The sequence below is a fragment of the Pseudophryne corroboree genome, chromosome 3 (assembly GCF_028390025.1).
Source record: "Pseudophryne corroboree isolate aPseCor3 chromosome 3, aPseCor3.hap2, whole genome shotgun sequence".
Lineage (NCBI taxonomy): Eukaryota > Metazoa > Chordata > Amphibia > Anura > Myobatrachidae > Pseudophryne > Pseudophryne corroboree.
The window spans coordinates 142,854,004-142,873,914 of NC_086446.1; the positions used below are offsets into that span (position 1 = coordinate 142,854,004).

The window sequence follows — 19,911 nt, forward strand, 5'->3', positions numbered from 1 at the left end:
ATCGGCCCTCCCCAGCCCTATCCCAAATCATACTTATTTTGCATAGGAGATACCATGGTCATGAAGATTGTTCTCCCAGGGTGAGGTTCATTCATTGCATTCTGGGTATGCTGACCCCTGTGATTTCCCCAAATGTGGGAAACTTGACTGCATTATTTGTGGTAGTGGGGGACTGTGTTTGTGCTTTCCTCTGGTCAGCTCTGGTAAAAGTCAGATTTCTTTGTCTCAGATCTTCCTCTAGCCTTGTTCTTCTTTCGAGAGTTCCCTTGTGCTGCCTCAGTTGGATCTCCTTTACTTGACAGGGGGGTGCCCAAGCAGCGACCCTCCCCAGCTCTGGCCCAACTCCTACTTACCTGCCAGGTGAGATACTATGATCATGAAGGTGCTTCTCCCAGGGCAAGGCTCACCCATTGCACTCTGGGTGTGCTGCCCCTGTGATTTCCCCAAATGTGGGAAACTTGACTGCATAATTTGTGTTTCCACTGGTTGGCTTTCATATAATTCAGATCTCTTTGTCTCAGGTCTCTCTCCAGCCTAGTTTGCAGTCTGTTTCCACTTCTTTTTTTTTTGAGCCCCTCCCTTCTATACCCTTGTGCACTATCCTGACTTCTCCTCCTGTCTGCTTACTTTGTGCCTTCCAATGCACAATGCAAACTACAGGTAGTGCTGCAGGGCCCACAAACTTTTACTTGCATTACAGAGCAGCTCTGGAGCTGTTACAGTGTCAAGCTGCTGCAAGAAATCAGCTTGAATGCTTCAGGGGCTGGGGCATTGCCAACATGAGCCCCACACCGAAGGAGGGTGGGGGTGTTTAATGCGAACTAAGGGTCATCTAAGCGCCGCAAAAAGCCGCCATTCCCTGCATACCCCTTTTCTCTTTTCATATGCAGATGAGGGTTCCAGCCAACTTTGGCCCACTGCTTGGATGACATCACTGTATGCAAATCCGTCTTCTGCAGACCTTCCCCCAGGAATGCTTGTACTAGTTGTTGCATTTGGTTTGTTGTTTGGGGGTGCTTCAGTATTAGGCAGCCTTCTGCCCTCCCATGTTCATCTGAAAATATGTGTTCTCCCTGCAGTTGTTGTCCCCAGATGAGAGTTCCCTTGTGCTGCCTCAGTTGAATCTCCTTTACTTGACAGAGATGTGCCTGAGCAGCGGCCCTCCCCAGCCCTATCCCAAATCATACTTATTTTGCATAGGAGATATCATGGTAATGAAGACTGTTATCCCAGGGTGAGGTTCATTCATTGCATTCTGGGTATGCTGACCCCTGTGATTTCCCCAAATGTGGGAAACTCGACTTCATTATTTGTGGTAGTGGGGGACTGTGTTTGTGCTTTCCTCTGGTCAGCTCTGGTAAAAGTCAGATTTATTTGTCTCAGATCTTCCTCTAGCCTTGTTCTTCTTTCGAGAGTTCCCTTGTGCTGACTCAGTTGGATCTCCTTCACTTGACAGGGAAGTGCCCGAGCAGCGACCCTACCCAGCTCTAGCCCAACTCCTACTTACCTGCCAGGTGAGATACTATGATCATGAAGGTGCTTCTCCCAGGGCAAGGCTCACCCATTGCACTCTGGGTGTGCTGCTCTTGCGATTTCCCCAAATGTGGGAAACTTGACTGCATAATTTGTGTTTCCCCTGGTCGGCTCTCGTATAATTCAGATCTCTTTGTCTCAGGTCTCTCTCCAGCCTAGTTTGCTGTCTGTTTCCACTTCTCTTTTCTTGAGCCGCTCCCTTCTATGCCCTTGCGCACTATTATGACCTCTCCTGTCTGCTTACTTTGTGCCTTCCAACGTCAATGCAAACTACAGGTAGTGCTGCAGGGCCCACACCCTTTTACATGCTTTACAGAGCAGCTCTGGAGCTGTTACAGTGCCCAGCTGCTGCAAGAAATCAGCTTGAATGCTTCAGGGGCTGGGGCATAGCCAACATGAGCACCACACCGAAGGAGGGTGGAGGTGTTTAATGTGAATTAGGGGTCATCCAAGCGCCGCAAAAGGCCGCCATGCCCTGCACATCCCTTTTTTCTTTTCATATGCAGACGAGGGTTGAAGCCAACTTTGACCCACTGCTTGGATGACATCACCATATGCAAATCCATCTGCTGCAGGCCTTCCCCCAGGAATGCTTGCACTAGTTGTTGCATTTGGTTTGTTGTTTGGGGGTGCTTCAGTATTAGGCAGCCTTCTGCCCTCCCATGTTCATCTGAAAATATGTGTTCTCCCTGCAGTTGTTGTCCGCAGATGAGAGTTCCCTTGTGCTGCCTCAGTTGAATCTCCTTTACTTGACAGAGATGTGCCTGAGCAGCGGCCCTCCCCAGCTCTATCCCAAATCATACTTATTTTGCATAGGAGATACCATGGTCATGAAGATTGTTCTCCCAGATTGAGGTTCATTCATTGCATTCTGGGTATGCTGACCCCTGTGATTTCCCCAAATGTGGGAAACTTGACTGCATTATTTGTGGTAGTGGGGGACTGTGTTTGTGCTTTCCTCTGGTCAGCTCTGGTAAAAGTCAGATTTCTTTGTCTCAGATCTTCCTCTAGCCTTGTTCTTCTTTCGAGAGTTCCCTTGTGCTGCCTCAGTTGGATCTCCTTCACTTGACAGGGGGGTGCCCGAGCAGCGACCCTCCCCAGCTCTAGCCCAACTCCTACTTACCTGCCAGGTGAGATACTATGATCATGAAGGTGCTTCTCCCAGGGCAAGGCTCACCCATTGCACTCTGGGTGTGCTGCCCCTGTGATTTCCCCAAATGAGGGAAACTTGACTGCATAATTTGTGTTTCCACTGGTTGGCTTTCATATAATTCAGATCTCTTTGTCTCAGGTCTCTCTCCAGCCTAGTTTGCAGTCTGTTTCCACTTCTTTTTTTTTTGAGCCCCTCCCTTCTATACCCTTGTGCACTATCCTGACTTCTCCTCCTGTCTGCTTACTTTGTGCCTTCCAATGCACAATGCAAACTACAGGTAGTGCTGCAGGGCCCACAAACTTTTACTTGCATTACAGAGCAGCTCTGGAGCTGTTACAGTGCCAAGCTGCTGCAAGAAATCAGCTTGAATGCTTCAGGGGCTGGGGCATTGCCAACATGAGCCCCACACCGAAGGAGGGTGGGGGTGTTTAATGCGAACTAAGGGTCATCTAAGCGCCGCAAAAAGCCGCCATTCCCTGCATACCCCTTTTCTCTTTTCATATGCAGATGAGGGTTCCAGCCAACTTTGGCCCACTGCTTGGATGACATCACTGTATGCAAATCCGTCTTCTGCAGACCTTCCCCCAGGAATGCTTGTACTAGTTGTTGCATTTGGTTTGTTGTTTGGGGGTGCTTCAGTATTAGGCAGCCTTCTGCCCTCCCATGTTCATCTGAAAATATGTGTTCTCCCTGCAGTTGTTGTCCCCAGATGAGAGTTCCCTTGTGCTGCCTCAGTTGAATCTCCTTTACTTGACAGAGATGTGCCTGAGCAGCGGCCCTCCCCAGCCCTATCCCAAATCATACTTATTTTGCATAGGAGATATCATGGTAATGAAGACTGTTATCCCAGGGTGAGGTTCATTCATTGCATTCTGGGTATGCTGACCCCTGTGATTTCCCCAAATGTGGGAAACTCGACTTCATTATTTGTGGTAGTGGGGGACTGTGTTTGTGCTTTCCTCTGGTCAGCTCTGGTAAAAGTCAGATTTATTTGTCTCAGATCTTCCTCTAGCCTTGTTCTTCTTTCGAGAGTTCCCTTGTGCTGACTCAGTTGGATCTCCTTCACTTGACAGGGAAGTGCCCGAGCAGCGACCCTACCCAGCTCTAGCCCAACTCCTACTTACCTGCCAGGTGAGATACTATGATCATGAAGGTGCTTCTCCCAGGGCAAGGCTCACCCATTGCACTCTGGGTGTGCTGCTCTTGCGATTTCCCCAAATGTGGGAAACTTGACTGCATAATTTGTGTTTCCCCTGGTCGGCTCTCGTATAATTCAGATCTCTTTGTCTCAGGTCTCTCTCCAGCCTAGTTTGCTGTCTGTTTCCACTTCTCTTTTCTTGAGCCGCTCCCTTCTATGCCCTTGCGCACTATTATGACCTCTCCTGTCTGCTTACTTTGTGCCTTCCAACGTCAATGCAAACTACAGGTAGTGCTGCAGGGCCCACACCCTTTTACATGCTTTACAGAGCAGCTCTGGAGCTGTTACAGTGCCCAGCTGCTGCAAGAAATCAGCTTGAATGCTTCAGGGGCTGGGGCATAGCCAACATGAGCACCACACCGAAGGAGGGTGGAGGTGTTTAATGTGAATTAGGGGTCATCCAAGCGCCGCAAAAGGCCGCCATGCCCTGCACATCCCTTTTTTCTTTTCATATGCAGACGAGGGTTGAAGCCAACTTTGACCCACTGCTTGGATGACATCACCATATGCAAATCCATCTGCTGCAGGCCTTCCCCCAGGAATGCTTGCACTAGTTGTTGCATTTGGTTTGTTGTTTGGGGGTGCTTCAGTATTAGGCAGCCTTCTGCCCTCCCATGTTCATCTGAAAATATGTGTTCTCCCTGCAGTTGTTGTCCGCAGATGAGAGTTCCCTTGTGCTGCCTCAGTTGAATCTCCTTTACTTGACAGAGATGTGCCTGAGCAGCGGCCCTCCCCAGCTCTATCCCAAATCATACTTATTTTGCATAGGAGATACCATGGTCATGAAGATTGTTCTCCCAGATTGAGGTTCATTCATTGCATTCTGGGTATGCTGACCCCTGTGATTTCCCCAAATGTGGGAAACTTGACTGCATTATTTGTGGTAGTGGGGGACTGTGTTTGTGCTTTCCTCTGGTCAGCTCTGGTAAAAGTCAGATTTCTTTGTCTCAGATCTTCCTCTAGCCTTGTTCTTCTTTCGAGAGTTCCCTTGTGCTGCCTCAGTTGGATCTCCTTCACTTGACAGGGGGGTGCCCGAGCAGCGACCCTCCCCAGCTCTAGCCCAACTCCTACTTACCTGCCAGGTGAGATACTATGATCATGTAGGTGCTTCTCCCAGGGCAAGGCTCACCCATCGCACTCTGGGTGTGCTGCCCCTGTGATTTCCCAAAATGTGGGAAACTTGACTGCATAATTTGTGTTTCCCCTGGTCGGCTCTCGTATAATTCAGATGTCTTTGTCTCAGGTCTCTCTCCAGCCTAGTTTGCTGTCTGTTTCCACTTCTCTTTTCTTGAGCCGCTCCCTTCTATGCCCTTGCGCACTATCCTGACTTCTCCCGTCTGCTTACTTTGTGCCTTCCAACGCACAATGCGAACTACAGGTAGTGCTGCAGGGCCCACACCCTTTTACTTGCCTTACAGAGCAGCTCTGGAGCTGTTACAGTGCCCAGCTGCTGCAAGAAATCAGCTTGAATGCTTCAGGGGCTGGGGCATAGCCAACATGAGCCCCACACCGAAGGAGGGTGGAGGTGTTTAATGCGAACTAGGGGTCATCCAAGCGCCGCAAAAGGCCGCCATGCCCTGCACGCCCCTCTTCTCTATTCATATGCAGATGAGGGTTGAAGCCAACTTTGACCCACTGCTTGGATGACATCACCATATGCAAATCCATTTGCTGCAGGCCTTCCCCCAGGAATGCTTGCACTAGTTGTTGCATTTGGTTTGTTGTTTGGGGGTGCTTCAGTATTAGGCAGCCTTCTGCCCTCCCATGTTCATCTGAAAATATGTGTTCTCCCTGCAGTTGTTGTCCCCAGATGAGAGTTCCCTTGTGCTGCCTCAGTTGAATCTCCTTTACTTGACAGAGATGTGCCTGAGCAGCGGCCCTCCCCAGCTCTATCCCAAATTATACTTATTTTGCATAGGAGATACCATGGTCATGAAGATTGTTTTCCCAGGGTGAGGTTCATTCATTGCATTCTGGGTATGCTGACCCCTGTGATTTCCCCAAATGTGGGAAACTGGACTGCATTATTTGTGGTAGTGAGGGACTGTGTTTGTGCTTTCCTCTGGTCAGCTCTGGTAAAAGTCAGATTTCTTTGTCTCAGATCTTCCTCTAGCCTTGTTCTTCTTTCGAGAGTTCTCTTGTGCTGCCTCAGTTGGATCTCCTTCACTTGACAGGGGGGTGCCCGAGCAGCGACCCTCCCCAGCTCTAGCCCAACTCCTACTTACCTGCCAGGTGAGATACTATGATCATGAAGGTGCTTCTCCCAGGGCAAGGCTCACCCATTGCACTCTGGGTGTGCTACTCCTGCGGTTTCCCCAAATGTTGGACACTTGACTGCATAATTTGTGTTTCACCTGGTCGGCTCTCGTATAATTCAGATCTCTTTGTCTCAGGTCTCTCTCCAGCCTAATTTGCAGTCTGTTTCCACTTCTCTTTTCTTGAGTTGCTCCCTTCTATGCCCTTGCGCACTATCCTGACTTCTCCTGTCTGCTTACTTTGTGCCTTCCAACGCACAATGCAAACTACAGGTAGTGCTGCAGGGCCCACACCCTTTTACTTGCCTTACAGAGCAGCTTTGGAGCTGTTACAGTGCCCAGCTGCTGCAAGAAATCAGCTTGAATGCTTCAGGGGCTGGGGCATAGCCATCATGAGCCCCACACCGAGGGAGCAACTCGAAAGAAGAACAAGGCTAGAGGAAGATCTGAGACAAAGAAATCTGACTTTTACCAGAGCTGACCAGAGGAAAGCACAAACACAGTCCCTCACTACCACAAATAATGCAGTCCAGTTTCCCACATTTGGGGAAATCACAGGGGTCAGCATACCCAGAATGCAATGAATGAACCTCACCCTGGGAAAACAATCTTCATGACCATGGTATCTCCTATGCAAAATAAGTATGATTTGGGATAGAGCTGGGGAGGGCCGCTGCTCAGGCACATCTCTGTCAAGTAAAGGAGATTCAACTGAGGCAGCACAAGGGAACTCTCATCTGGGGACAACAACTGCAGGGAGAACACATTTTCAGTTGAACATGGGAGGGCAGAAGGCTGCCTAATACTGAAGCACCCCCAAACAACAAACCAAATGCAACAACTAGTGCAAGCATTCCTGGGGGAAGGCCTGCAGCAGATGGATTTGCATATGGTGATGTCATCCAAGCAGTGGGTCAAAGTTGGCTTCAACCCTCATCTGCATATGAATAGAGAAGAGGGGCGTGCAGGGCATGGCGGCCTTTTGCGGCGCTTGGATGACCCCTAGTTCGCATTAAACACCTCCACCCTCCTTCGGTGTAGGGCTCATGTTGGCTATGCCCCAGCCCCTGAAGCATTCAAGCTGATTTCTTGCAGCAGCTGGGCACTGTAACAGCTCCAGAGCTGCTCTGTAAGGCAAGTAAAAGGGTGTGGGCCCTGCAGCACTACCTGTAGTTCGCATTGTGCGTTGGAAGGCACAAAGTAAGCAGACGGGAGAAGTCAGGATAGTGCGCAAGGGCATAGAAGGGAGCGGCTCAAGAAAAGAGAAGTGGAAACAGACAGCAAACTAGGCTGGAGAGAGACCTGAGACAAAGACATCTGAATTATACGAGAGCCGACCAGGGGAAACACAAATTATGCAGTCAAGTTTCCCACATTTGGAGAAATCACAGGGGCAGCACACCCAGAGTGCGATGGGTGAGCCTTGCCCTGGGAGAAGCACCTACATGATCATAGTATCTCACCTGGCAGGTAAGTAGGAGTTGGGCTAGAGCTGGGGAGGGTCGCTGCTCGGGCACCCCCCTGTCAAGTGAAGGAGATCCAACTGAGGCAGCACAAGGGAACTCTCGAAAGAAGAACAAGGCTAGAGGAAGATCTGAGACAAAGAAATCTGACTTTTACCAGAGCTGACCAGAGGAAAGCACAAACACAGTCCCCCACTACCACAAATAATGCAGTCAAGTTTCCCACATTTGGGGAAATCACAGGGGTCAGCATACCCAGTATGCAATGAATGAACCTCAACCTGGGAGAACAATCTTCATGACCATGGTATCTCCTATGCAAAATAAGTATGATTTGGGATAGAGCTGGGGAGGGCCGCTGCTCAGGCACATCTCTGTCAAGTAAAGGAGATTCAACTGAGGCAGCACAAGGGAACTCTCATCTGGGGACAACAACTGCAGGGAGAACACATATTTTCAGATGAACATGGGAGGGCAGAAGGCTGCCTAATACTGAAGCACCCCCAAACAACAAACCAAATGCAACAACTAGTGCAAGCATTCCTGGGGGAAGGCCTGCAGCAGATGGATTTGCATATGGTGATGTCATCCAAGCAGTGGGTCAAAGTTGGCTTCAACCCTCGTCTGCATATGAAAAGAAAAAAGGGATGTGCAGGGCATGGCGGCCTTTTGCGGCGCTTGGATGACCCCTAATTCACATTAAACACCTCCACCCTCCTTCGGTGTGGGGCTCATGTTGGCTATGCCCCAGCCCCTGAAGCATTCAAGCTGATTTCTTGCAGCAGCTGGGCACTGTAACAGCTCCAGAGCTGCTCTGTAAAGCATGTAAAAGGGTGTGGGCCCTGCAGCACTACCTGTAGTTTGCATTGACGTTGGAAGGCACAAAGTAAGCAGACAGGAGAGGTCATAATAGTGCGCAAGGGCATAGAAGGGAGCGGCTCAAGAAAAGAGAAGTGGAAACAGACAGCAAACTAGGCTGGAGAGAGACCTGAGACAAAGAGATCTGAATTATACGAGAGCCGACCAGGGGAAACACAAATTATGCAGTCAAGTTTCCCACATTTGGGGAAATCGCAAGAGCAGCACACCCAGAGTGCAATGGGTGAGCCTTGCCCTGGGAGAACACCTTCATGATCATAGTATCTCACCTGGCAGGTAAGTAGGAGTTGGGCTAGAGCTGGGTAGGGTCGCTGCTCGGGCACTTCCCTGTCAAGTGAAGGAGATCCAACTGAGTCAGCACAAGGGAACTCTCGAAAGAAGAACAAGGCTAGAGGAAGATCTGAGACAAAGAAATCTGACTTTTACCAGAGCTGACCAGAGGAAAGCACAAACACAGTCCCCCACTACCACAAATAATGCAGTCAAGTTTCCCACATTTGGGGAAATCACAGGGGTCAGCATACCCAGAATGCAATGAATGAACCTCACCCTGGGATAACAGTCTTCATTACCATGATATCTCCTATGCAAAATAAGTATGATTTGGGATAGGGCTGGGGAGGGCCGCTGCTCAGGCACATCTCTGTCAAGTAAAGGAGATTCAACTGAGGCAGCACAAGGGAACTCTCATCTGGGGACAACAACTGCAGGGAGAACACATATTTTCAGATGAACATGGGAGGGCAGAAGGCTGCCTAATACTGAAGCACCCCCAAACAACAAACCAAATGCAACAACTAGTACAAGCATTCCTGGGGGAAGGTCTGCAGAAGATGTATTTGCATACAGTGATGTCATCCAAGCAGTGGGCCAAAGTTGGCTGGAACCCTCATCTGCATATGAAAAGAGAAAAGGGGTATGCAGGGAATGTATAACAAAGAATCTGTCTAGTTTTATCCACGTGTCGCGCAGTCTAAAACAAGGCTGCACAATAGCCCCCGCAACCAGGATAAGTGCCTCTCCAGAGCACCAGAAATGAATGAACAATAAACAAATTAGGCTGCGGGTACCAACAGGCACCTAGTAACAGTGCATAAATGAATGCATAAAGTGCTTGCATGCAATAAAAAAACAAAACATACAACCCTTAAGGTCACCGTGAAAGTCCAGGTTCTTACTCCTCACTCCTCCTCCTCTCAATGTAGTAGCATGTAAAACAGAGGGGAGAGGGGAACCACATGTGCAATAAAGTTTTTTAATGACACATATCGGGGAACATGGACATAACACAATAAACAGGTAGGGTAAAAATGTGCAGAATGATTCTCCAAAATGTGACAGCCACAAAGAGATATGCAGAGCAATTACCAGAGGGTTTGAGAACCCCAAAAAGTTCTCAAGCAAGTTCTTTTAAATCCCAAAACCGCCCGGGCTGGAGCTGGAAAGTCCTCTGGTTCTTAGAAGTGCAGACCACCGTAAATGCCAGTCACAGATGGAATACGCCGACGCGTTTCAACTCCTATTCCTGGAGTCTTTTTCGAGGCTGAATACTCACTGCACCACACATCCAGATTTAAATAGCAAATCACAGCCAGATTCCAAATTGATTCCACCTGGCGTCATGTTCGGAAACCGCCGGGTTACCATAGCAACCTGAACTCCCACTCCGTCACTTCCGCCTCCGGAGTCCTAGATCTTTTTCTCGTAGTCGCTAGGTCTAGCGATACGTCACTTCCGGTTACGTCGTCTTGGAGTCCGTTGTCATGACAACTTGCCGCACAACGCTCATCTCTCTTCAGTATACTTCTATTCCAATGTCCGTAATCAGAGATAAGCTGGCGTAGACTTCTTTACAGTCAATTAAAAGTGTTTAATTAACATATAAAATCCACCTTATATCTACTGGTTCCAATATTAAATAACTGATCAGACAAATAGTGGTTCTAGAATAAAAAGATAAATATGGTAAAGCAAAAAAAAAAATATACTAAAATGCATATATAAAATCAGATTAAAATAGCACCTACATGAACCACTTCAATTCAAAATCATTAGGCAGCACAAGGGAACTCTCATCTGGGGACAACAACTGCAGGGAGAACACATATTTTCAGATGAACATGGGAGGGCAGAAGGCTGCCTAACACTGAAGCACCCCCAAACAACAAACCAAATGCAACAACTAGTGCAAGCATTCCTGCGGGAAGGCCTGCAGCAGATGGATTTGCATATGGTGATGTCATCCAAGCAGTGGGTCAAAGTTGGCTTCAACCCTCGTCTGCATATGAAAAGAGAAAAGGGGCGTGCAGGGCATGGCGGCCTTTTGCGGCGCTTGGATGACCTATAGTTTGCATTAAACACCTCCACCCTCCTTCGGTGTGGGGCTCATGTTGGCTATGCCCCAGCCCCTGAAGCATTCAAGCTGATTTCTTGCAGAAGCTGGGCACTGTAACAGCTCCAGAGCTGCTCTGTATGGCAAGTAAAAGGGTGTGGGCCCTGCAGCACTACCTGTAATTCGCATTGTGCGTTGGAAGGCACAAAGTAAGCAGATGGGAGAAGTCAGGATAGTGCGCAAGGGCATAGAAGGGAGCGGCTCAAGAAAAGAGAAGTGGAAACAGACAGCAAACTAGGCTGGAGAGCTCTTCTGTCTATATTTTGCAAACCTGCTCTTGTCCTCTCCAGCTGCTCCATGTAGATTTGACGTCTGGAAAGGTGCATAACCCACTGACAAGCAGGCACACTCCTGCATGAGTTTTCTCTCTCACTAGCTGGATGATACACAATCATTTGCATGTGCTCCACCTCCGACACACCACCCACCCAACCACCCAGTGACCAGAGCCACCCACAAGCCAACTGGCTCCGTGATTTAATTTGCACAGTGTAGTCATCCAGGCAGCATGTCCTTCTCAATGGAAGGATCTCTGGTTCCATGGAATCTTCCACATTGGAATGCTGCGGAATAAAAGGATTTAAATATTCAGCTTGCTAGCATTCAATGTACCTGCGGCTTGGCTTTAGCACATGGGTCTTCATCCTGTGGCCCTCCAGCTGCTGTGAAACTACACATCCCAGCATGCCCTGCCACAGTTTTGCTATTAAGGTATGCTAAAACTGAGGCAGGGCATGCTGGGATGTGTAGTTCCACAGCAGCTGGAGGGTCGCAGGTTGAAGACCCATGTTCTAGCATGCCTGTTCTATGATGCATGTACCGTGATGTCACAATCAGCTTGGAATGGGGTGTCTAGCAGGCATTTGCTGACAGCCACTTGAGGGAGACACACATCAGGAGATGAAGCATATCGGAGGTCTTCGATGCCTTTCCAGCAAATGCACACCACCTGCTGCTGGTCTGGAGACAAAACAATGCCCACAATCGAAGTCCCAAAATGCCCAACTACAGGATTCATGTAAGTAGTGAATTTAGGAATGAATTTAGAAGTAGGAAATTAAGTTAGTTCACAAGTACATTCAAATTCAGATCTAAAGTCTAGGTAGGCCTCACGTCCTGGCAGCCCCCAGCACTTAAAAATGCCTTGATTAGAGGTAGAGAATTCAATGTAGATAAAAAGTAGACACAAAATAAGACTCCACAGAGCAGTTATCAGGTGTCTTTATCAATTGTTGCATTTAAAAAATCAAGCAATTAGGGAACACAATGTTGCAACAATGTAACCCTATTTGCAAAATAGTACTGAATAAGTTTGTCGATGTAAGACATTTGCAAAGGCGCATCCAAAACACGCTGGAAAATGCAACTGAATCTGTTTTTGGAGGCTAGAATAGGAAATGTGCATCGGTCCTACAAGTACTGAAAGCTCTTCTACCATCTCCCTTTTCTGAAAAGCCATTTAATATATGGTTCCCAGATAGGGGACATATCAGATATTGCCTTTCAAAAGCAGCAAATATCATACCACTTCTATTGCCATCAAAGATAAACATTGATTGTTTTCAGATATTGTATTGAAAAAGCAGTCTTTATTGACATAAAGAAGCAAAAAAACATACATAAACATTACACACATAAGTACTGTGTTGCAGCACAGATAAAACACAATACAAATGCTGTCGGTATAGTACAGTTCAAGAACTACAGCACAGGCCAGCCTACACTATAAATCATGAACTGCACTATACATTTAAACTATACAATAATACAACAGTTAATAAGGCTATGTGTGTGGAGTGTAAGAGGGTGAGGGAATCACAAGACCGAAGCTTTATTGTAACACAGACACATATAAGGGGAGGGGCAATAAATAGAAAGGTATCCTTTACTATAGAATGTAGTCTAATCCGACCTCTGTGCTCTTCCACAACTGAAAAACGGATAGTGTTCCCAAGCCTTCCATCCTGGAATATCTTTGGTTTTTCGCCAATGAAGAAAACAATCCCTCCCTCCAGCAGACCCTTCAACCACGATACAAGATCACAGCCAAAAGGCCGAGAAGCAACTACACTTGAGCTTAACAAAAATGGCTAAAACTTAGTGGAGGAAAGTGCAGTGCACCAAAACATAAGCTGACACAATCATGGAGAATGTGCCAGCATATATGCTCTTCTATCTATATTTTGCAAACCTGCTCTTGTCCCCTCCAGCTGCTCTATGTAGATTTGACGTCTGGCAAGGTGCATAACCCACTGACAAGCAGGCACACTCCTGCATGAGTTTTCTCTCTCACTAGCTGGATGATACACAATCATTTGCATGTGCTCCACCTCCGACACACCACCCACCCAACCACCCAGTCACCAGAGCCACCCACAAACCAACTGGCTCCGTGATTTAATTTGCACAGTGTAGTCATCCAGGCAGCATGTCCTTCTCAATGGAAGGATCTCTGGTTCCATGGAATCTTCCACATTGGAATGCTGCGGAACAAAAAGGATTTAAATATTCAGCTTGCTAGCATTCAATGTACCTGCGGCTTGGCTCTAGCACATGGGTCTTCATCCTGTGGCCCTCCAGCTGCTGTGAAACTACACATCCCAGCATGCCCTGCCACAGTTTTGCTATTAAGGTATGCTAAAACTGAGGCAGGGCATGCTGGGATGTGTAGTTCCACAGCAGCTGGAGGGTCGCAGGTTGAAGACCCATGTTCTAGCATGCCTGTTCTATGATGCATGTACCGTGATGTCACAATCAGCTTGGAATGGGGTGTCTAGCAGGCATTTGCTGACAGACACTTGAGGGAGACACACATCAGGAGATGCAGCATATCGGAGGTCTTCGATGCCTTTCCAGCAAATGCACACCACCTGCTGCTGGTCTGGACACAAAACAATGCCCACAATCGAAGTCCCAAAATGCCCAACTACAGGATTCATGTAAGTAGTGAATTTAGGAATGAATTTAGAAGTAGGAAATTAAGTTAGTTCACAAGTACATTCAAATTCAGATCTAAAGTCTAGGTAGGCCTCACGTCCTGGCAGCCCCCAGCATTTAAAAATGCCTTGATTAGAGGTAGGGAATTAAATGTAGATTAGAAGTAGACACAAAATAAGACTCCACAGAGCAATTATCAGGTGTCTTTATCAATTGTTGCATTTAAAAAAATCAAGCAATTAGGGAACACAATGTTGCGACAATGTAACCCTATTTGCAAAATAGTACTGAATAAGTTTGTCGATGTAAGACATTTGCAAAGGCGCAAACAAAACACGCTGGAAAATGCAACTGAATCTGTTTTTGGAGGTTAGAATAGATGCAGGATCAAGTAGCTCAATGGGTAGGGTATTTGATTAGAATTCAACAGGTTATAGGTTTGAATCCTGGGTATGATAGTTTGAGGTGTTATTTAATAAAGTATGTTTATATATTAGTCACACATGGCTTACTTGTACAAATGGCATGTCACCAGTTAGTGCTGACTGCTGATATGCCATTTGCACAAACACGCCATGTGTGACTGTATATGCATTTAAGGAGGGCACCCCGGCAATACCACAAACCATTGAGTGTCAAGTATACTAGATATATCTTCATATCTCATGTGCTTTCTCTGAGACCAATCTTGTTATGCCCCTTCCCCACAAGGCATGCGCCTTTTGTCCATATTGCAAAAATGGGGAGGGGGGGGGGGGCATATAATTATCTGTCACAGGGCACCAAAAAGTCTAGTTATGGCTCTGGTATGCATTATGTAATCTGGCAGACCATATCTCCAACACTGGCTGGTTGGAATAGAAATCCGGTTATCTATGTGAGCAAATGACCATCAACGATTTACTCTCAAACACTAGAAAATGGACAAAAATGGTCCCCTAAACAAATTGGTTAAATTTTGGGTTTAACCAATTTGTGTAATGACCATTTTTGACCACTTTTCTAGTGTTTGGGAGCAAATGGTTAATTGACATTTGCTCCTATACATTACCAGATTTTCATTCCATCCATCCAGACTGGATAGATAGCCTGACAGATAATTGTGTAGTGTACGCCCAGGATAACTGTCAGTTGTGCTTTCTTTTATGACGGCACATAAATGGGTGGGCAGATCCAGAGCAAGCACTGCTCACTCATGCATAGTTGTCAACTGATGTGAAGTTCCAGGGGGCAATCTCAGTTATAAAGAAAAGTATCTGGAAATTGTCCCTGGTTTAAAAAAAAAATAAAAAAAAATTGATCAACTCCATTTATTTAGTATGATATCCCAGGTGATAGGATGCCGGCAGTCAGAACAACATACTTTATTAAATAACACATCTCAAACTACCATACCCAGGATTCAAACCTATAACCTGTTGAATTCTAATCAAACACCCTACGTATTGAGCTATTTGATCCTGCATAAAAATTGTGAACATTATATGAAGCTATTGGTACTTTGAAAAAAAAAGTATCAGCATTACAACGCAGGAGATCCATGCAGTTTGCAGCCACACACTACATGTATCTGCTTAGCCACAATGCTGATTATTTCTTCACAAAGTACAAGGTGAGCTCCAAACAGAATTCTCTAGCTTAGAATTATGCCAAACCTAGAAGTCGGGCCCCCCACCCTGGGATCCCCCAGAGGGAGGCCTGCACCGTCATGCGGCAGGCTTGTCCGTTTTGGAAGCAGGCTGATGGGCAGCCCAGGCTTGCTTCAGTCTGGGCTTGGCAGGTCTGGAAGCATGAGCTTGCTTTGGGTATGCCTGACCTTGGGTACGCTTTACCTTGAGGATGAAAGGGCCAAGGGAAAGTACTTTTAGCCTTCTGCGTGGTAGGAGTCATACTAGGTAGGCAAGCTGTTTTAGCAGTAGCCAGATCAGCTACAATCTTATTGAGGTCTTCTCCAAAGAGAGTGTCTCCCTTGAAAGGAAGCACCTCCAGGGTTTTCTTGGAATCCATATCCACCGACCAGGATCTCAACCAGCTGTATAAAGTATTACCTTGGAACTGGCTCTCCACTCCCCATTATCTGGTTATCATGGCTTCCTCCGCCAGTGTCCAGACTCGCTTGCTGAAGCTCGGCCACTTCTTCCTAGCAGCAGGCTCCTGGATCACTGGGCAGCAGAGGTGCTTGGGAGCCGGAAGGGGGCGGAGCAATCAGGCAGGCAGTTGCAGTGCTGCCCAGCTATCTGTGGTGTGAGAAGAAGCAGGGGCACCCCACCGCTGGCAGTGCTGCAGCTAGCGGTGGTGGCAGCGGCGAGGCTGCTGGGCTGGGTCTTGAAAAAGGTGGAAAGAAGGGTGTTACGGCATGGAATGTACAAACTGCGAGACCCTGCTGGTAGCGCCTTTGTCTATTTAGTAGGAAGGGCACGTAACAGCCGGAGGGCAATGGAGGAAGCCCCTTTAGGGCTGGAGCCCGGCGGCAACTGACTCCGTTGTCTCTGGCAGTTCCGCCCCTGGACTAGAGGAATGGTCAAGAACATGGCAACATTTAATGCCAAAAAATGCAAAATCATACACGTCTCAAAAATACAAAGGCTAACTATAATATTAAGGGCATTATAATGGCAAGAGGAAAGCTATCTAAGTATTACTATTTCAGGTGAGCAATGTAACAAAGCAATAGGAAAGGCAAGTCAGATGCTTGTTTGCATAGGTAAAGAACCAGTAGCAGAAAAAAGTAATACAGGTTGAGTATCCCATATCCAAATATTCCGAAATACGGAATATTCCGAAATACGGACTTTTTTGAGTGAGACTGAGATAGTGAAACCTTTGTTTTTTGATGGCTCAGTGTACACAAACTTTGTTTAATACTCAAAGTTATTAAAAATATTGTATTAAATGAACTTCAGACTGTGTGTATAAGGTGTATATGACACATAAATGAATTCTGTGAATGTACACACACTTTGTTTAATGCACAAAGTTATAAAAAATATTGGCTAAAATGACCTTCAGGCTGTGTGTATATGGTATATATGAAACATAAATGCATTCTGTGCTTAGATTTAGGTCCCATCACCATAATATCTCGTTATGGTATGCAATTATTCCAAAATACAGAAAAATCCGATATCCAAAATTCCTCTGGTCCCAAGCATTTTGGATAAGGGATACTCAACCTGTAATGCCACTGTATAGGTCCTTGGTACAGCCACATTTAGAATCCTGTGTTCAGTTCCAGAAGCCATATCTCAAGTCCTGTTGGAGAAAGAGCACTATATAAATAAATAGTATCAAAATTTGTTTCACGGCACCCCTAGGCCAAAGTTTTTTTTATTGAGAAATTCAGAAAAAAATATAAAATCAAGTAAATTGTGTTTATAGCATGTCATCCTCAGGTTCAGTTATGTTGTGAGGGAATGGTTTTGCCAATTTAATAAAGTATAAATAATTTTAAATGGTCCTGGACCACCAAACTATGCTACCAGTGCAAGAACCCCAGTTTGGAAACTACTGCCATAAAATAAACCTTTTTTGTTTTTTTTAAACTACATGTAATACACCTTAGATCTCAGTTCCTAAAAGGTTTTAAACCCTTGCATACAGTAAACTACACATATTTAAAAATCCTACACCGGGCACAAGTGCTCACGGGCCAATTTCATGGCAGTCTCGGATAGGAGGGCATTGTGGATTCACCAAGGGAATGCTGATGCTGACTCCAAGAAGCCTCTTCAAGATCGCAGGAGCAGAGTCCTCTGCTTCTGCCAAATCCACTGCATGACGCTGGGGCTCTCTTGCAGGAGCCCACACCAGTGGGGGGCACCAGGGGCGAAACTACTGGCAGGGCAGGCAGTGCATTGCACTGGGGCCCCGCCGCACTCAAGGGCCCACAGCCGCCGGCATTACAATGAGTCACAATGACTCATTGTATCATGCCGCAGCCGCACACCAGCGCTCCCGTCAGGTATGCGTCCTGCGACTCCCGCCGCCCGCCCGTCGTAACGAACAGATCAGGCCAGGGCACTACGGGCAGCAGCCGCAGCACCAGACACGCTGCCGCCTCTGTAACACACGAAGAGGGAGGAGGGTCGCTTGGAGATGAGAGGAGCAGCGGCACGGGGGGGAGGAGGAGGAGGAGGGAGGTGAAGGAAGGAGCCGCAGCAGCGCTTTGTTACTGGTGGAGGCGCTGCTGCTGCTGCCCCTCTGCTTCACTATAGGCTGTCTTCCGAGAACAGCCTATAGTGAAGCAGAGGGGCAGCAGCAGCAGCGCCTCCACCAATAAGACAGCGCTGCTGCGGCTCCCTCCTCCACCTCCCTCCTCCTCCTTCTCTACTGCCCGGGAATCGTCAAGCTGCACGAGAAGCCTGAGCCAGCGGAGAGGGTAAGTATAATTCTTCTTTCTTTCTTTCTTTCTTTCTTTCGACTCTTTCTTTCTTTGTTGGGACTGCCTGCCGCTATGTGTAAAAAGGGGGAATCTGCCTGCCGCTATGTGTAAAAAGGGGGAATCTGCCTGCCGCTATGTGTAAAAAGGGGGAATCTGCCTGCCGCTATGTGTAAAAAGGGGGAATCTGCCTGCAGCTATGTGTAAAAGGGGGGAATCTGCCTGCAGCTATGTGTTAAAAGGGGGAATCTGCCTGCAGCTATGTGTAAAAAGGGGGACTGCCTGCCGCAATGTGTAAAAAGGGGGAATCTGCCTGCCGCTATGTGTAAAAAGGGGGAATCTGCCTGCAGCTATGTGTAAAAAGGGGGACTGCCTGCCGCAATGTGTAAAAAGGGGGAATCTGCCTGCCGCAATGTGTAAAAAGGGGGAAGCTGCTTGCCGCAATGTGTAAAAAGGGGGAATCTGCTTGCCGCAATGTGTAACAAGGGGGAATCTGCCTGCCGTAATGTGTAACAAGGGGGATGCTGTCTGCCGTAATGTGTAACAAGGGCACGCTGTCTGCCATAATGTGTAACAAGGGCAAGCTGTCTGCTGTAATGTGTAACAAGGGCAAGCTGTCTGCTGTAATGTGTAAAAAGTGTACGATGTCTGCCATTATGTGTAACAAGGGCAGGCTGACTGCTGTTATGTGAAAAAAGTGTACGCTGTCTGCCGCTATGTTTAACAAGGGCAGGCTGTCTGCCGTTATGTGTAAAAAGTGTACGCTGTCTGCCGCTATGTTTAACAAGGGCAGGCTGTCTGCCGTTATGTGAAAAAAATGTACGCTGTCTGCCGCTATGTGTAACAAGGGCACGCTGTCTGCCGTTGTGTAAAAAAGGGGGATGCTGTCTGCCGTAATGTGTAAAAAGGGGACGCTGTCTGCTGTAATGTGTAAAAAGAGGACGCTGTCTGCTGTAATGTGTAAAAAGAGGAATCTGTCCGCCGTGAGGTGTAAAAGGGTCTCTACCTGGTGTAGTGGTGCTACTGTGCGGCGTAATTTGAATAATGGAGACTACTGTGCACCGTTTTATGAATTGGTATTATTTTGTGGCCACACCCCTTAACCACGAAGCCACGCCACTATGTTTTTTTGCGCGCGCCTACAGCGCGCACTGCCCCTGTTTTGCATGCAGGGGTGGGGCTCCAATGCAGTTTCTTGCACACACTGCTAAAATGTCTAGTTACGGCACTGTTGCTAGGTATCCACTTCCCTGAGCAGGCCCCCCTCACCAGATCCTCTCCAGGGGTGAGGGGGTGGACTTGGATGGGAAGGGATGGGGGGGGGGGCCCAAGCCATTTTGTCGCACATGGGCCCACTGCTCGCTAGTTCCACCACTGGGGGGCACGTCTAAAACTCTTCAGTCAGTTCTGGATTCATTCGGACCTGGACTCGTGGGTTTTACAAATAGTGTCCCAAGGGTACAAACTGGGGTTTCAAGAAGTTCCCCCTCACCGATTGTTCAAATCAGCCTTAGTCAGCAGGGAGAAGGTTTTTATTCAAGCCTCTTCGTGGTCCCAAAGCCGGACGGCTCAGTCAGACCAATCTTAAATCTGAAATCCCTTAATTTCTACCTAAAGAAATTCAATTTCAAGATGGAATCTCTCAGGGTAGTGATCTCCAGTCCGGGGGATAAAGGAGATTTCCTGGTTTTGGTAGACATAAAGGATGCCTACTTACATGTTC

The 19,911-nt window shown here is 47.4% G+C and overlaps 17 non-coding genes across 17 annotated transcripts; 12 read left to right on the forward strand and 5 right to left on the reverse strand.

Annotated features, from left to right (window-relative positions):
- Positions 1–29: 29 nt before the first annotated feature.
- On the forward strand, positions 30–193 carry LOC134898818 (U1 spliceosomal RNA). Its single transcript, XR_010172509.1, has one exon. It is a non-coding gene; the product is annotated as a U1 spliceosomal RNA (small nuclear RNA).
- A 152-nt stretch (positions 194–345) lies between these two features.
- LOC134899318 (U1 spliceosomal RNA) lies at positions 346–508 on the forward strand. Its single transcript, XR_010172998.1, has one exon. It is a non-coding gene; the product is annotated as a U1 spliceosomal RNA (small nuclear RNA).
- A 675-nt stretch (positions 509–1,183) lies between these two features.
- On the forward strand, positions 1,184–1,347 carry LOC134899182 (U1 spliceosomal RNA). Its single transcript, XR_010172863.1, has one exon. It is a non-coding gene; the product is annotated as a U1 spliceosomal RNA (small nuclear RNA).
- A 152-nt stretch (positions 1,348–1,499) lies between these two features.
- LOC134899298 (U1 spliceosomal RNA) lies at positions 1,500–1,662 on the forward strand. The gene has a single exon (XR_010172977.1). It is a non-coding gene; the product is annotated as a U1 spliceosomal RNA (small nuclear RNA).
- A 670-nt stretch (positions 1,663–2,332) lies between these two features.
- On the forward strand, positions 2,333–2,496 carry LOC134899051 (U1 spliceosomal RNA). The gene has a single exon (XR_010172737.1). It is a non-coding gene; the product is annotated as a U1 spliceosomal RNA (small nuclear RNA).
- Positions 2,497–2,648: 152 nt separating this feature from the next.
- LOC134899374 (U1 spliceosomal RNA) lies at positions 2,649–2,811 on the forward strand. The gene has a single exon (XR_010173051.1). It is a non-coding gene; the product is annotated as a U1 spliceosomal RNA (small nuclear RNA).
- A 675-nt stretch (positions 2,812–3,486) lies between these two features.
- On the forward strand, positions 3,487–3,650 carry LOC134899183 (U1 spliceosomal RNA). The gene has a single exon (XR_010172864.1). It is a non-coding gene; the product is annotated as a U1 spliceosomal RNA (small nuclear RNA).
- A 152-nt stretch (positions 3,651–3,802) lies between these two features.
- LOC134899299 (U1 spliceosomal RNA) lies at positions 3,803–3,965 on the forward strand. The gene has a single exon (XR_010172978.1). It is a non-coding gene; the product is annotated as a U1 spliceosomal RNA (small nuclear RNA).
- Positions 3,966–4,635: 670 nt separating this feature from the next.
- LOC134899052 (U1 spliceosomal RNA) lies at positions 4,636–4,799 on the forward strand. Its single transcript, XR_010172738.1, has one exon. It is a non-coding gene; the product is annotated as a U1 spliceosomal RNA (small nuclear RNA).
- Positions 4,800–4,951: 152 nt separating this feature from the next.
- Positions 4,952–5,114, forward strand: LOC134899583 (U1 spliceosomal RNA). The gene has a single exon (XR_010173237.1). It is a non-coding gene; the product is annotated as a U1 spliceosomal RNA (small nuclear RNA).
- A 671-nt stretch (positions 5,115–5,785) lies between these two features.
- LOC134898981 (U1 spliceosomal RNA) lies at positions 5,786–5,949 on the forward strand. Its single transcript, XR_010172669.1, has one exon. It is a non-coding gene; the product is annotated as a U1 spliceosomal RNA (small nuclear RNA).
- Positions 5,950–6,101: 152 nt separating this feature from the next.
- Positions 6,102–6,264, forward strand: LOC134899543 (U1 spliceosomal RNA). The gene has a single exon (XR_010173214.1). It is a non-coding gene; the product is annotated as a U1 spliceosomal RNA (small nuclear RNA).
- Positions 6,265–6,621: 357 nt separating this feature from the next.
- Positions 6,622–6,785, reverse strand: LOC134898982 (U1 spliceosomal RNA). The gene has a single exon (XR_010172670.1). It is a non-coding gene; the product is annotated as a U1 spliceosomal RNA (small nuclear RNA).
- Positions 6,786–7,454: 669 nt separating this feature from the next.
- On the reverse strand, positions 7,455–7,617 carry LOC134899603 (U1 spliceosomal RNA). Its single transcript, XR_010173256.1, has one exon. It is a non-coding gene; the product is annotated as a U1 spliceosomal RNA (small nuclear RNA).
- Positions 7,618–7,769: 152 nt separating this feature from the next.
- Positions 7,770–7,933, reverse strand: LOC134898993 (U1 spliceosomal RNA). Its single transcript, XR_010172681.1, has one exon. It is a non-coding gene; the product is annotated as a U1 spliceosomal RNA (small nuclear RNA).
- A 670-nt stretch (positions 7,934–8,603) lies between these two features.
- Positions 8,604–8,765, reverse strand: LOC134899393 (U1 spliceosomal RNA). The gene has a single exon (XR_010173069.1). It is a non-coding gene; the product is annotated as a U1 spliceosomal RNA (small nuclear RNA).
- A 152-nt stretch (positions 8,766–8,917) lies between these two features.
- LOC134899124 (U1 spliceosomal RNA) lies at positions 8,918–9,081 on the reverse strand. The gene has a single exon (XR_010172807.1). It is a non-coding gene; the product is annotated as a U1 spliceosomal RNA (small nuclear RNA).
- Between the last annotated feature and the right edge of the window lie 10,830 nt (positions 9,082–19,911).